Genomic DNA, 16,864 nt, shown 5'->3' with positions numbered 1-16,864 from the left:
TAGGGAATGATGGTGCATACCTTTAATCCTCGCACTTGGGAAGCAGAAGCATGTGGGTATCTAAGAGCTCTGGGTCAGGCTCCCCTAGGTAGCAGTACCAGATTAGCTGGAGCAACACAGTGAGACCCTGGCTTCAAAAACGGAAAGACAGGGTAAAGTGTGGGGATTAAGATTCACTGAACTCAGTATAGGTTAAGTGAGGCTTATTCAGGGAGAATTCAATTACAAATGAAACAGATGACAGCCGAGGGTCCCCGCTCCACCGATGTCACCCTGCCACCCAGATGCTCTCCCCAACCCAACCAGGAAGCAAGAGAGCGAGCTGGAGTCCAGGACCCCAGGCCTGGCCTTCCCTGTCACATCTGCACCTGTGACCAGGGGCGTAGTCAGTGCAATGGGTGCGGGCGGGCAGGCGGGGTGGAGATCTCACTACAACATGGCCTGGAGAGATAAGTGCTTGCTGCTCTTGTAGAGGGCTGGGTTCATTTCCCAGCACCCACATCAGGCAGCTCACAATCACATCTAGCTCCAGGTTCAGAGGACATTCTCATCTGCCATTCACATGGTGCACAAATATACATTTAGGCATCCACATACATACAAATAAAACTTCTCAAAAAGACTCCGTACTGTTATTTGTATCTCAACAACACTCAGTTGGACTTCCACTTTCATAGGCTACCCCTTTGAGCATCCCTTCTGATCACCTGTACCCTTCCCTTAGTCCATTTGTTCTAATCCCCAAAATCTTAACAATCCTATCCTTTGTCTAAAACCCAAAGTTCCTTCTGACACTAAGGCTCTCTGTGAGGCCCTGTAAAACATTTTTTTTTTTTTAAGTTACAACCACTGCAGGTGGCAGAGCACATGACCAGCATGTATGGGGTCCTAAATTCAATCCCTGGTTTTGTGGGGGAGGGGAAGACAAGTTACAGACATTCAATAGTCGATGGCACAAAGTAAGCACTCCCATCCCAAAAGGGAGGAATGAGGGCTTAGCAAGGAAAAATCAGATCAAACTAAGATTCGAACCCAACAGGGCAAACACCAAATCCTGTAGCTCCATGTTCGGCATTTGGAACCAACTCTCATTGGCATCATCCTGACTCCAGCCAGCATCCTTGGGTAGCCCTGAACTTCTAGCCACCTAACACATATTTTCTCTCTTGGGTCAGCTCCACTCGGTGCCTGCAGCTTTCTTCGGTGGGCATCCAAGTCTTTGCGTGTCCAGCGTCCTGGGGTCTCTATTGCAACTTAACCTAACCTTCATAGCTTCATCAGTAGCCTTCACAGTACAATAAGTTACCCTGTGCTTTAAGCTTGTTAAAATGGAACTAGAGAACAGGAAGCCTCTTTTATCTCCTTGATGCCCCCATAGATCTGAGAAGCATGTTTATCTCAAGTGTTCTGCAAAGCTCCCTGACCTTGGTCAAACTGCCCCCCCCCCAATCCCCGAGTCTGTGACAGAGAGAATGGAAAAGAGCAAACTGCTAAAAATAAAGTGCCTTGAGAGAAAAAAGATGTCATGCAACAAAGCTCATAGGGAGAGGTGTTTTATTTGGGGAGGGGAATGGGGAAAGGGGGGAGGAAGAGGAGAGGCCAGCCTCTGGGAACAGGAATGGTGGAAGAGAAAAGAGAGGCAGAGAGAGAGAAAGAGATGGAAGGGGCAAGGCCCACCTTTTAAAAGGGAGTGTAGCATATGTGCACAGCTATTCTTAGTGGCTGCAGCTGAGGATGTATCCTTTACAGGCAGGCCAGCACAGATGCCGAATACTAACACTTGTGTTAGTAAACCATGTCCAACAGAGCTTACTGTTGTTTACTCTTGAAATTACAGTGCCTACAATGGGAATAAGAACCCAGAAAGGCATCCATGGAGAGAAAACTATGAATTAGAAACTCCCAGCTAACTTCAACAACATTTTCCTAGCCTGTTTCTGCTGGGTGCTGTAAGTCCCAATTTAATGACTCTCCAACCCCAGCCATCTCTGCAGGGTTTTGTGAGTGCCCAGTTTGATTATGGTCTGCTGCTTCTCTATATATACTCCTTGGTATTAATTCTTTTATGTTTCATGCTGTATAATAAATAAAGGCCCTTATTTGAAACCAAAAGTACAGCTATCATAGGTCATTGTGCAGACTATACAAAAGAGTCTTCCAGGACCCTTGCATGGAATCCAGGCATGCTATATATTGTCTGATATCAATGACTTCCACATAAGTCCCCATGACACCATAGATCTTTCAGTTTCAATAACACTGTCAAGTTCTCCTGGCTACTTGAGATGTAATCTGGCCCTTGTGTACCACAACTGTGGTAGCCCCTGTGTACCTTAGTAGCTGAGCTTCTCCTGGTAGTTGATTTACGCAGAGAATGCCTTCTGTTGCTTTGTTGTTGTTGTTGTTTAACAAATCTCAGTTGTTCTGTTTTACCAAATAAAGACTCAAGAGCCAAATACTGGGGTAAAAGCCTGGTAGCTCAGAGAGGCAGAGAGCACCCAGATGGCCTTCATCTTCCACCAACATCCCAGAAGCCCCCACCCCCAAGGGCATCTCAAACCAACCTCCTCATACTCAATGTCCCTAACTTCTACCTGACTCCCTCTTACAACTGTATGGGTTTTTTCATAATAATCCTACGTTCATTTTCTTGACCTGATGACTTTATTTAATCCTGTTTATGATGCTCAAGCAGGAAGCTCTTGAATTAAAGGTGTGTGCTAGGGCTGAGCCACACCACAGCTAGAAGCAGCTTTCTTCATTTACTAGCACATTCCCCGGGTTCACACTATGATCAGATATCCTGCAACAGTTGTGTTCTTGGCCTGCTCTCTCTCCTTTTGAATGAAGTGTGAAGCTTTTCATGGATAAGACCACGCCCCCAGAGTACCATTCCTATTGCCCCAGTGTAAAGCATAAGCTTTTTCTTTAATGGTGCTAATCTTTTTAATAATTGCAGTTGCTTTCCCCAGCCTGCCTTATCTGATACTTCAATCACACACTCCCTTCATTTTTCCATGTATTTCTACTGGTGGTCACTATAGATCTGACAAAGAGCAGCTACCCTGCCACGTCCCAGATGGTAAGCTATAAAAAATATCTGTACCAAACAACTTAGTCTACTTTTAAATTCAGCCTCACTCCTCTGCTTGAGAAATGGGCAGGATGCATAAATTCCTTCCCAGAATGTAATATGAATGGCTTCTAACCCAATCTCCTAAACTGGGCCTGGACTATGCAATTTCTCTCAGCATTCTGGTCTTCCAGTTTCCTACTGCAATGGCCCACAAAGCTCTGCTTTCTGCATTCTAGGACTCCGCTTGGTCACAGCTCCAAATTCTTCCAGGCCCCTGTTGCAAACTAGTTCCAGAAGTCTAGGAACTGCACAGCTGAGTAGTCAAAGCAATAATCACACCCTATTACTGCTTTTCTATAGTGGTTACATTGCTTGTTATTGTGACAAAAGCAGCCTAAAGAAGAAAGGATTTAAGTTGGCTCACAGTTTGGGAGGATAAATCCGTCATGGCAGGGAAGCCATGCCAGCAGCTGTTTGATCCAAGGTACAGAAGCAGAGACAGGGTTTCTCTGTATTGTTTTGGACCCTGTCCTGGAACTTGCTCTGTAGACCAGGCTGGCCTTGAACTCACAGAGATCCACCTGTCCCTGCCTCCTGAGTGCTACCAACACCTGGCTTTTTTTTTTTTTTTTTTTAAATCTTTTTATTCATTCTGGGATACCAATACATGGATGGTGCCACCCTCATTCGGGGTGAGTCTAACTCTGGGAACTTCCTCGTGGATACAATGAGTTACCAGACATATCAAGTTGACCATGACAATCAACCATCACAGCCACCAATCACCCACTCTCATCCTATCTATTGCGGGTGGAAAAGAAAACTGGGAGTCTGGCCTTTGCTAACTTTCTGACATCTGACAGCTGTAAGTGGTGGTGACATCAGGTGGTGTCCTCTAGTGTTCGGCTCTGTGCAAGCCTCTGGCATCAGGACCTTGGCTCTGGCTGAGCTAGCTGATCGCTGGCTGGCACTGTTTACTGCTCTCCGCCATAGCTGCGCTCTGCTATCTGTAATGCTCTCTTCATGTCACCAGCTCAGCCTGCATGAGCAAGTGTGGCAAGAACTGATCACTGAGCCCTAACGCTGCGATGCCAGGGGACAGAAAAGAGCGCCTCCCAGATGGCTTTCTGGAACCTTTAGTGTTGGGATTCTGAACCGCTTCCAGGTGCTAACAAACTAAGATCCTTTCTGTGAAGTAGGTTTGTAATTGTGTTTTTCCTTGGGCCTCTAGCAAACAAATAACAACATGGACACTTCTTAATTATGAAAGCTTGCCTTAAGCTTAGGCTTACTTCTAACCAGCTCTCATAACTTAACCCATTTTTATTAATCTGTGTTCTGACGCCGTGACTCATAGTTGTTACCTCTCCTCCTGTACATCCTGCTTGTCCCACATCTCCTCAGGGCTCTGCCTTTCTTCTTCCCAGAGTTCTCTGTCCCCGGAAGTCCTGTCTAACCTCTTCCTGCCTAGAAATGGGCCATTCAGCTCTTTATTAAACCAATCAGGAGGTGCCTTGGCAGAGACACATCTTCACACTGTGTCTGAGTTAGGGATTTTATTGCTATGCAGAGATACCATGACCATAAAAGCCATCTCAATTCTGCCCTCGAGGTCCTCAGTCCTCTACCCCTGCCTGCGTGGTGCATGACTGTGGACCCCAGTGCACTTGGAATAAAAATTCCTCATGCTATTTGCACCGAGACCGCTTCTCGTGAGTGATTTAGGGTGTCGCCTTTCCTGAGTGGGAGCGTGAAGGTCCACGCTCTGCGGGTCTTTCAACCACAGCAACTCTTTTTATTTATTTATTTATCTATTTGATGTACATTGATTGATGTTTTGCCTACATGAATGTCTGTGTTTAGATGTCAGAGCCCCTGGAACTGGAGTTACAAATGGTTGTGAGGTGCCGTGTGGATGCTGGGAATTGAACCCAGGTCTTCTGGAAGAACAACCAGTGAGTGCTCTTAACCACTGAGTCACCTCTCCAGCCCCCGCCCCACAGCAACTCTTACAAAGAAAACATGTAGTTGGGGCAGCTTGCTTAAGTGTCAGGTTCAGTCCATTATCATCATGGCAGGGAACATGGCAGTGGGCATACAGATGTGGTGCTGGAGCTGAGCGTATACAGATGTGCTGGAGCTGAGCGTGTACAGATGTGGTGCTGGGGCTGAGCGTGTACAGATGTGCTGGAGCTGAGCGTGTACAGATGTGGTGCTGGGGCTGAGCGTGTACAGATGTGCTGGAGCTGAGCGTGTACAGATGTGCTGGAGCTGAGCGTGTACAGATGTGCTGGAGCTGAGCGTGCTTCATCTTGAAGGCAACCGGAAGTCAACTGCCTGTCACACTCAGGAAAGCTTGAGTAAAGGAATCTCAGAGCAGACCTCCACAGTGACACACTTCCTCCAGCAAGGCCACACCCACCCCCAACGAAGCCACACCCCTTACAGTGCCTCTCCCTGTGAGACTATGAGGCCAATGACATTCCAACTACACCTACTGTAAATGAACATTCCACAGTGTAGGTTCTCACTAGACAGCTTACGTCTGCCTCAAATTTGTGGTTCTCCGTCCCCGCAGTGTTGTGACCATAGGCGCATGCCACCATTCCCAGACAACAATGAGAAGTGGCTTTGCTGTCGCTGCTGCTGTTACTGTTGTTGCTGTTGCTGTTGTTGTTGTTGTTGTTGCTGCTGCTGCTGCTGCTGTTGTTGCTGTTGTTGCTGCTGCTGTTGCCAGCATGCTTTACACAGCGAGTTATGGGACAGCCAGGGCTAAGAGAAACACGGTATCAAGAAAAGTGTGTGGGGGGTGGGGTGGGGGGAGCTGGAGAGATGGCTGAGAGGTTAAGAGCACTGGCTGCTCTTCCAGAGGTCCTGAGTTCAATTCCCAGCACCCACATGGTGCCCTCTTCTGGTGTGCAGGCATACATGCAGACAGAATACTATGCATAATAAATACATATATAAAATCTTAAGAAGAAAGAGAGAAAGACAGACAGGAAGGGAAGGAGAAGTACTTGTGCATGGCTGCAAACCAGCCTTGAGAACCCTGACAGAGACTGCAGTTTTCCCGGCTCACATGTATCTCTGGAACTTGAGATGGCCCAGCAAGTAAAAGCACCTGCCACAACCCAGACACCTGAGTGTGATCCCCAGGTCTCACAGTGGAAGCAAAGAAGTGACTCTGGAAAGTTGTCCTCTGACCTGCTACACGCGCGTGCACACGCACACACACTCACGCACACACTCGCGCACGCACACACACACTCGCGCACGCACACACACACTCACGCACGCACCCTGGGGCCTCTATTGTTCCCTCCTTTTTTCACAAGGGCAGGTTTCCTGTCTACTAGCAATGCTGATTATTAGATCCATAGAAATGCATGGACCTTACTCAGTGCTCGATGACCAAAATGATTCACTGCTATGACATTACCACCCTGTTGTGTACTTAACAATGGAATGTACCATATTGCAATTTATTTATCTTCCTATTATTTGACTAAGGCCATGTAGTTCTAGGGGCAAAGTGGAGTGATGTATCTAGGACAATTTCTTACTGGATGGGGGTGGATCCATTTTTTGTTTGTTTTTCCTTTTTCAATCTTTATAGCAGTGGTTATCAACTTAGAATGTGTGGGGTTTGGTTTGGTTTGGTTTGGTTCTGTCCATTATAGGGTATTTGGCAATATGTAGAGACTCTTTTTATTGTCACAATTGGATAAGTGCTACTAGCATCTGGTAGGTAGAGGCTAGGAATGCCGATAAGGGATCCGGGACCATTTTCAGGCCTTTTGGTGCACAGACGTAAACAGACAGTCACAAACCATTCCTCCCCAACTCAAGTGTCAAAGGAGACAATGTCGCCTTAAAGCACACTCAGTATGGAGTTGTGGTTAGCCCATCCATCCCATACAGCTTGTCTCATCTGTTTCATTCACACCCACAACTCCTGTGTGAGCAGTCTCCTCCAGACATGCCCTGCCAAGGAACTCGGAACCCCTCCCCCAGCACCAACATCCACATTAACTATTCCCTGTTGCCCACAGCACCCATGGAAGCTCACCCCTGTTTCAGAGTTATCACCCAGTTCCCCTGATAACCTTCCAGTGGAGCTCCAAGAACCGTGAGGGTAGAGAAGGAGGACGATAAAGGGAACTAAATCTTGCTACAACAGTAAAAATGGGGACAGACATCTAAGAAATGTTGGCACATCCTGCACTTAAGGTTGCAGCTCACCATGTCTGGACAACTGTCTGGGCTGGGCACAAAATGGAAGTCTCCCTTTGCAGCAGGGCTCCCTACATGCCTGGGAAGGGTCTGTAGGCTCAGAGGCCTGACCTTGTCCAGAAGCTGTCCCTAAGCCTGGTTCGAGACCTTTGACACAGATCCCTACAGATGCTCTCCCATGCTGCCCACGTGATAATTAGGTTTTGTGCTTCCAGCTGTATGGTAGGACAGTGCAGCCCAGTGCTAGTTAGGTGATGTCCCAGCCGCTGTTCCCCTTCCCCTGGAATGAAGCAGAACTGTAGCACTGAAACCTGTCTCCCGGAAAGTTCCTTCCATGGAGCGGTCTGAACTCCCTTCCCCCACTTCTGCTCCTCCTCCCTCATTCATTGCTTTACTTGTATCGAATAATCTCTGCATCATGGTGAGCCATCTGTTTGATGTAGTCTCCAGTTCAGTTTGCAAATATTTGGTTGAGGACTTTGTGTTCACCAGAGAGATTGGCCTGGATTTATATATATTTTGTTGCACCTTTGTCTAGCTTCATAAAAATCTAGATGTTGTCCCTGACTTCTTTCTGTATCTGTAGAATGGCTTGAGAAGCATCAGTGTTGAGTTCTTTGGAAAGCTGGTAAAATTTAAGAATATTCCATCTGGACATGTGTTTTGTTGTTGTTGTTGTTTGTTTTAAGTTGAGAAGTTTTTTTATTACTTCTCCAACATCATTGTTTGTTATAGTTCTGTATAAGTTGTTTATCTCAAGATGTAATTTTCATAAGGTCATCTGTGTAAGTCCCTCAAGCTACATGAGTGGCCAGGCCCCTCCCACAAGGACCTCTAATTGCCAGGTTCCACCCACAGAACACTCTAACTGCCCTAACTGCTGGACTACTTCCCTACAGAGTAAAAAGCCCAATCTCTAGACAAGAAATCCCACCAATCTCAACCCTGAACAGTCCCATCCCCCTTTCCAAGAAACTCTATATAAGCCCCGGATTTGCACCCTGTTGCCTTTGGTGCTTTTTCTCTTGGGAGCAGAGGCAGTCACCTCCTGGGTTTTTCTTTGTTTGTTTGTTTGTTTGTTTGTTTTCTCTTCCAATAACTTTTCTGTGTGAGGTATGTTGTGCGGAATGACTTTGGTGTTCTTTGGCTCTCAGCTGCCAGGACACCTTTCCATCTGAGCTGTAATGCTTACAATCTGTGTCTAGAAATGCACCCATTTCTTCCACATTTTTCCATTATGTGCTCTGTAGGTCAGATCTAATGCTTTTCTGAATTTCATTGGTATCTGTGGTAATGGATCCTTTTTCATGTCTAATTTTATTAAACTCAATCTTCTCTTTATTTCTTTTGGTTAGTGTCTTGGTTAAGGTTTCTATTCCTGTGAAGAGACACCATGACCACAGCAGCTCCAATGGAAAACATTTACTTGTGGTGGTTCACTTACAGTTCACAGGTTTAGCCCATCATCATCATGGTGGGAACTAAGGCAGCATACAGGCAGGCATGGTGCTAAAGGGGGAATGGAGAGTTCTTGTATGTTAGCTCACAGGCAACAGGAAGTGAGCTGTTTAACTGGGTGTGGCTTGAACATATGAGACCTCAAAGCCCACCTCCACAGTGACACACTTCCTCCAACAAGGCCACACCTCCTCATAGAGCCACTGCCTTTGGGGCCATTTTCTTTCAAACCACCACAGTTAGTTTGGCTAAGTGTTTATCCATCTTGTTTTAACTTTTCAAAGAAACAACTCTGTTTTATTGATCCTCTATATCATTTTGGGGTTTGTTGTTGTTTCTATTTTATTAATTTCTGCCTGAGCAGGGGAGGGGGGTTAGTTTTTTGAGACAGGGTTTTTCTGTGTGCTGCCCTGGCTGTCCTGGAACTCTCTTGGAAGACCAGGCTGCCTCAAACTCACATAGGTTCACCTGCCTCTGCCTCCCAAGCGCTAGGATGAAAGGTGTGCACCACCACCAACCGCCGTATTGATGGACTTGATTTTCTCTTTTGTTGCAGAATATTTGTTTAACTATGCAAAGATGTGTTGCATTTGTTTAGCTATGTAAATATGTGCTTGCCTGGATCACCAGCCTATAATTCACACTGCCAGAGGAACTAGGATATAAGGAGGAACCTAAGAGATTCATACAAGGTCCCTCACAGAAGGGGAAAGAGAAAAGACCTCCTGAGTATATGGGGGGGGCAGTGAGTGGAGAGGGAGCTAGGAGAAAGAGAAGGGGAGGAGAGGCGAGCACGTGGGACTAGGAAGATTGAGTCAGGGGAGGAATAGACAAGAGAAAAAGAGAGAGAGAGAGAGGGATACCATAAAAGAGGGAGCCATTATAGGTTTGAAGAGAAAATTGACCCTAGAGAAATGTCCAGAGACCTACAAGACTAACCCTGTAAGGATGAAAATACAGCCTAACTCTCCAATGACCCCAGGAAGCTAAAAGTTTAGAAATACTGTCTAAAAAGCCCTAAAAATCTCAAATTCCAGATCCTGTCCTCTGCCAGTAAATAGGCAGACATGGAGGAAGCAGAAAAGTAGGACATACAGAATGAAAAGAAAGTAGAAAGCCTCAAGGAAAAACATAGATGAATAGAAACAGGTTAAATGAAGTTAAAAGAGTTAGTGGGACAAGCCTAAACTAAGGCCAAGCTTTCTTGATTAATAATAAGTCTCCAGGCCTTTATCTTGGAGCTGGTTGGTGACCCAAAGAAATTGCCAGCTGCACTCTTCAGTCTGAAAGACTCCTTCAGGTATTTTCCGAGAGCTAGCTGAATGTTCTTGAACTCCTCTAGTCTAGATTCATCAGGGAAACATTTTCTTTTCGTGCAGTCAGCACACACAGCTTTGCTGGGTATAGTCATCTGCATTGGCAGTTGGGATCTTTCAGGACCTCCTCACTTTTATTTTTATTTTTTGTTTGTTTTTCTAGACAGGGTTTCTCTTTATTGCTTTGGAGGCTGTCCTGGAACTAGCTCTGTAGACCAGGCTGGTATCGAACTCACCCAAATCTGCCTGCCTCTGCCTCCTGAGTGCTGGGATTAAAGGTGTGCGCCACCAACGCCAGGCTGACCTCCTCACTTTTAAAGTTCCAGTTGGATAATAATATGTTCAGGGCCTGCCTGTATGTGTACTACAGTGTTTCTCTCTTGCAGCTTTAACTCTATTCTCTTTGTCCTGTGTATTTTGGGTTTTGATTGGAATATGGCACAGGGAGTTTCTCCCCTGGTCTTGTCTGGTTGGTGTCCTGAATGCCTCCTTATCTGGATTGGCATCTCTCTTCCTGACTCTGGGACAGTTCCTATTGATCATTTTGGGAATGTTCCCTATACCTTTAGAACTAGAATCTACACCCTTTTCGATGCCTGTCATCCGTAGATTCCCTTTTCAGAGTGTCACGTATATCTTGAAATTCTCACCAGTACTTTCTTACGGCTTTACTTTGTCCCTGTTGGACTGTTCCATCTCCTCCGCCATGTCTCAGAGCCCAGACATTCTGTCCTCCCTCTGATCCACTGTTGAGAGTTCCCATGGAGGTTTTTATTTGATTTACTATGTTTTAGTTTTTTAGTGGTCAGCATTTCAAACTGGGTTTTCTTCTGTATTCCTGCCTCTTTGATGAATTTCTATCTCATATTCAGCTGTTCATTTGTGCCTTTGAACATTTTTATAATCATTATTTTGAGTCCTCTGTCTGGTATTTTTATCTAACTCACTCTTGCTAGACACCATTACTATCGGGTCAATACTCTTAGAAATGTTTTGTTGTCAATGGTTTTGTGTGTGTGTGTGTGTGTGTGTGTGTGTGTGTGTGTGTGTGTATAACACAGCATTGCAATTTATGTGTCTCCTGGTGTTCTATTTGATTTATGTTTTAAATAAGCTGTGTTCTTTCATTTGATGTTTTTGTGATGGTCAAGTGGACCTTGGATGTGGTGGGGTTGGGTGTGAGTTCGGTCCAGGACTCTGTGTGCCTCACAGACACACTGTCTCACTCCGAGTGGGCATTACCTGGGAGAACCATCCACTGCTGACCACTGCCACTAGGCAGATGTCACACACACCCCTTCGCCACAGTGGCGCCTTTGACTTCATTAACTGCTAAAGGATAAACAACCAAGGCCAGTGTGGCACATCCTTTGATTTTAGTTATTACAGTTAGAGTGGGTGTGTATAAGAATTCATATTTGAGCAGTTTTGAAAAGAAAAATATCCAAGGTGGGTTTAAGTAGCTGAGAGAGGGAAGTTGGGATATGATTAGGGTCCACAGATTTTGTAGATTGTTAAATCTGTAGGAGATTAAAATTATGAAGTAAAAAGAGGGGAGGGTAAGGATGAATAAAAGTAGAAAAGATGCAGAAATAAGTAGGGTGTTTATGAGGTGTGGATAAAGAGAATATAGATTACTAAACTACTGAAGATTACTGTAGTAAACAGTAGCTCGTAATGCTAGAGAGTTGGCTGTGGCTAAGAACACTGGCTGCTCTTCCAGAGGAGCTGGGTTTAATTCCCAGTACCCAGATGGTAGCTATTCCCATCTGTAATTACAGTTACAGGGGATCTGACACCCTCTTCTGGCCTCCACAGGTACAAGGCACACACTTGGTGCACAGATATGCATCAGGCATACATCTAAAATAAAATAATTAAAAAAGAATACCTTACAATAAACTAAGTGGAGAAACATGAACAACAGTCCTAAGATTTCACTGAGCAATATGCAAAGAAAAGCAAAAGCATAGAGATACATATGCAAGAATAGAAACGAAGTACTAGGAAATAAGAAATAAAAAAGAATGATTTATTGAGTAAATTGCAGGCATAGGTGTGCTGAGTTGAAAGGTGGAATTCCTAGCAGGTTCGGTGTGGTGCTGTTGGGGGAGGGGAGGGTGGGAGTCCTTGGCCCCCGCAGCCTGTGCTCATGGGACTCTGGCATCCAGTGGGATCTCTCTAGAAAGATAGCGCTGAATTCACTCACACAGTTGAGTGTTGAGCAGGGACTGCAGCGCTGTCCTTTCACCACTAGGTGGCAGCAGCATCTTAGTTGTGACAACTACAAACCTTTCAAATGTACAGGGGATTGTGCTCCCTGGATGATCCCTTTAGCCAGGATCAAGTAGGTGTCAGCAGCCAGTTTCAAGTTTCTTTCTCTTCAATCTTCACCAGTTTTCACCTCCCCAGAGCATGAACCCCCTTCCAGGGAGGTCTTCAAGTAAGGAACTCTTTCACTTTAAATGTTGTAATAATCGATGTCAAAAGGTGATGGGGTAGTAGGTTGACAGGGGTAGGTTATAAGGGTATAATCCTCATTGCACTTTGAAGAGGAGGTGGGGAGAGTATATGTGGGTGGGGGGGCAAGTGTAAGCAAGGACGTCAGGCTCCCTGCTCTATCACCTTTTCCCCTTGAGCAGGGTCTCTCATTGAACCTGGAGCCAGGATCGTAACAGGCAAACCTAGCAATTCTCCTGTCTCTGATCTACGTGGCACGGCTTTTAAAGTAGATGGTGAATTTGAACTCAGATATTTGGCTGGGTGGTGGTAGTGCATGCCTTTAATCCCAGCAGGCAGAAAGCAGAGAGCAGGCAGAGCTACACAGACACACACACGTGCACACACGCACACACACACACACACACACACACACACACACACACACACACACACAGTCCTCATGCTTGCTCCCAGAGAGATTTTTGGTGGCGTGGGAGTGTTGCTGTCACCTAGTGGCTAAAAGGTAGTGTTGCAGCAGTCACCTCCAATAAAAGGAGTTTTTAGTGACGAAGCCTAAATTAGGCAGTAAGGACGTTTGCTTGATGAAAACTACAAGCTGATCACATAAAAGTGGGAACAGAGAGAATATAATTTAATTAACAGCCAAGCTCCAGAGCATCAACTAACAAAGCGGGTCAGGGCCAGCAGCAGCGAGGCATCCAAGGTCAGCGGCTAACAAGGCAGAACTCAAAGATGAACGGCGGGGGGCTTCGACACATGACTGTCCCCTAATTATGCAAGCACACATGAGCAGCATGTGACTGTCTCTCCGTGGCTGAGCCAGAGGGAGATGCAGGATGTGTGCCCCACCCCACCCCCACCCTGCAGTATCTCGGACTTAATGTGCCCAGGAGAGCAACCAATGTCAATAGAAGTGGCTTTGTCTTCGTCTGGCTTCTTCCCTAAGTCCTATGAAAAGCCTGTAGACCCCAGAGGGACTTCCCCTTCTTAGGGCCCCTCTGACTCTCAGGAGTTTCTCTCATTTTCCCTGAAATTCTTGTCTTCCTTTAAATTCTCTTGCTAAAATCTGCTTCTGCTCTATTTCTTCCCAGCCCACATCTTTATCCCTCATTGACATGAGACAGTAACTTGACAACCACTACCTCAGGCTGACTTCTGGTCACTAGTGCCTGTCTGGTACCTCTGTCCCTGGGGCCCAGTACATGTCGGCTGAGAAAGGGCCTAAGATATGTTCAATGGCATTCTCTGCATAGTAAAGAGCCCATAGCGGAGGTAGGAGAAAGCAAGCAAATCTGAAGAGGCTTCTTCCAGAGGCTTCCCTGGGTCGGTGCCTTCCAAACCCCCAGCATCCCTCTGAGAGCCTTGCTGGAGCAAAGTTGCACTCATTTGGAGGCTTTCCGTAGAGGAAGCTGGAGCCTCTGAGTTTGGTCTTCCATTCCCTTAGGCATTGCCCACCCCCGTCAAAGTTAAAAGGGATGAGAGGCCACACATTCAAGCCGCTTGGTCCTTCATTCTCACTGGCTCTGGCCTTCCCAGAGTAAGTGCTTCTTCTAGGGACAAGAAAGGAAACCCTTCATTTCTAGGGCACAAAACCTGTCCCAGAGTGGTCATCGGAAAAGCCTGGTTCCCCAAACCAAATCGTTTCCCACTCAGCTTTATCTAGATTTCTGTTTTAATTAATTAAATGTATTTCATGTGCATTGGTATACGTGTGTCAGATCCTATGCATTGTCTCTGGTCTGTCTCATCTGGACCTCCCCTGTGTATCATCATGCACCTATAATTACATTCATTTGCCCTCTAGAGAGCAAACTCCTTGATTCAGAATCTAAGCTGCATCCTAGGTCCTGTGTCGTTAAGACTGGCGTGTTTGTGGCAAGTGCCGAGTATGTGGTGAATGAATGGATCAATCGGCATAGTGAAAGTCCAGTATGAAATTGTGTAAGATTTACAGCTTTTGAAAGCACACGTGGGGCTGTGGTGCAGTGACAAGAATAAACAAAGTATAAAGGCAGAGTTAGAGGAATCAGGTGCTAGACTCTTCTTCATTAATTACAAGTGGCAGAGGCTGCCTGAAACTCTTGGCTCGGGGACCTCCCCATCCCCCTGTGTCCATCATCTTGGTCCTGCATTTACATCTCGAGACTACACTCACTCTGGCTTCCTGTTTCCCTTCTATAGACCAAAGACTCCCCGGCCTCACGAGCAATCCAGAATAATCGCTTAACCTCAAAGAACACTAATTCTTTAAAGCTAACACCTAAAATAACAGGCTCCATTATTGCACGCTCATACACACATCGTTATCCTTCATCCCTATTCTTCAGTGGCTGCCCAGGCCCCCAGAGAGGCAATAAAATATTTTACTGCATTTTATAGGGACGGAGTTTGCCACTGGCCTTCCCTTTCCCGCAGTAGCCCTCCTTTGCTTTTCTGTCACACGAATTCCTTTGCTCTCTCTAATTCCACCCCTGCCCCCTTCAGACCTCATCTTCCTTCTCCACAGCCCCTTTCTAGTTGGGGAAGGATTCTTAAGTGGACACTAAACATAATCTATGAAGAAAGGCTGATAAATTGAACTTCGCCAAAATTCAAACTTTTGCTCTGTAAAAGACTTTGTGCCTTGTTTGAGTGAAAAAGAAAAAGAAAAAAACCCCACAGGCACAGGAAAATAATCCTCAAACAATACAGCCTAAGCTTGTACACATAGCACAAACAGATCTAAAGGCCACATGATCACTCAGAGCTTAGTATTAAAATCAATACAAAAACCAGTTACAAAGTGGGGGAGGCATGTCCAAGTTTCATGTCTGTTGCTATGGCAAATATCCTGACAGAAAACATGACAGAGGAAGGAATGTATTTGACTTAGAACTATAGTTTATAATCCGTCAACTCAGAACGTCAAGACAGGAACCAAACAGACAATCCAGACAATCCATCACGTCCACAGTCAAGATTGGGGAGAGAGAGAGAGGGAGAGGGAGAGAGGGAGAGAGAGAGAGGGAGAGAGAGAGAGAGAGAGAGAGAGGCATGAATCCTGGCTTGTTCCTTTCATTGCTTGGCTAGATTTCTCTACTGTTATGTAGTTCATGTCTAGGGAGTAACACTGCCTACTGTGGGCTGGGTCTTGTCTATCAATAATCGAGAGAAACCACTATAGACTATAGACACATGCACAGACCAACCTGATCTAGACAATCTCTCATTAACACTGTCTTCCCAGGCTGTGTTGTTGGCTCTCGCCTTTAATCCCAGCACTTGGGAGGCAGAGGCAGGCAGATCTCTGTGAATTTGAGGCCAGTTAGATCTACGTAGAGCATTTCAAGACAGCTAGAGCTACTTAGAGAGACCATGTCTCAAAACAAAACAAAACTTTCCAACTAGAGAGCTGGCTCAACAGTTAAAAGCATGTCTTGCTCCTTGCGTAGGACCCAAGTTCAGTTCCCAGATCCCACATTAGAGAGCTCACAATTGCCTGTAACTCAGCTCAGACAATCTGATGCCCTCTTCTAGTCTCTACACACACACACACACACACACAATTAAAATAACTCAAAAAAAAAATCTAATCACGCAACATAAAACAGCCTTTTGTAGAAGAGGGTACAGTAATGTTAAAAGGCTTGAAGAGAAAAAAATGATCAACATCACTAGGCAGTAGGAAATGTAATTAATTAGAAATGATATCTATAGGAAATGTAGTTAATTAGAAATGATATCCATGCTGGGCATATTTAATCTCAGCATTTTGAAGGCAGCAGCAGGTGGATTTCACAGCCAGCTTGGTCTACAAAACAAGTTCCAGACTAGTCAGGGTTACATAGTGAGACACACTCTCTCTCAGAAAGCATGAAGAAGGAAGGGAGGAAGGGAGGGAGGAGGGAAGGAAGAAAGGAGGGAGGGAAGGAAGGAAGAAAGGAGGGAGGGAGGAAGGGAGGGAGGGAGGGAGGGAGGGAGGGAGGAAGGGAATTATTTCATACCTACTAGCCTCTCTACTTTCAAGTGGCCGTGATAAAACACTGTGACGAAAGCAACTGACTAGAGAATTTTATCTGGATTCCGGTTCTGAGGGTCAAGTCCATGAGTGAAGGCGTAGGGGCAAGAACAGGAAGTTAAGGCTCACTCCTTGTGCTGTCAGCACCAATCAGAGTGAGATCTAGAAATGGCATGAGCTTGTGCAGAAGACCATCAGCAGATTTTAGCGTGTGGTCTCTTTCTTTACCCCATTACAAGATTTCATGTGCAAACATTCACAAATAATCTGAAAATATCCTGTGTCTGATTTTTCTATTGCAGTTGTTATAAATAAATGCAA

This window comes from Phodopus roborovskii, unplaced genomic scaffold, assembly GCF_943737965.1.
Source record: "Phodopus roborovskii unplaced genomic scaffold, PHOROB, whole genome shotgun sequence".
Lineage (NCBI taxonomy): Eukaryota > Metazoa > Chordata > Mammalia > Rodentia > Cricetidae > Phodopus > Phodopus roborovskii.
Note: the sequence above shows the minus strand (reverse complement) of the source record.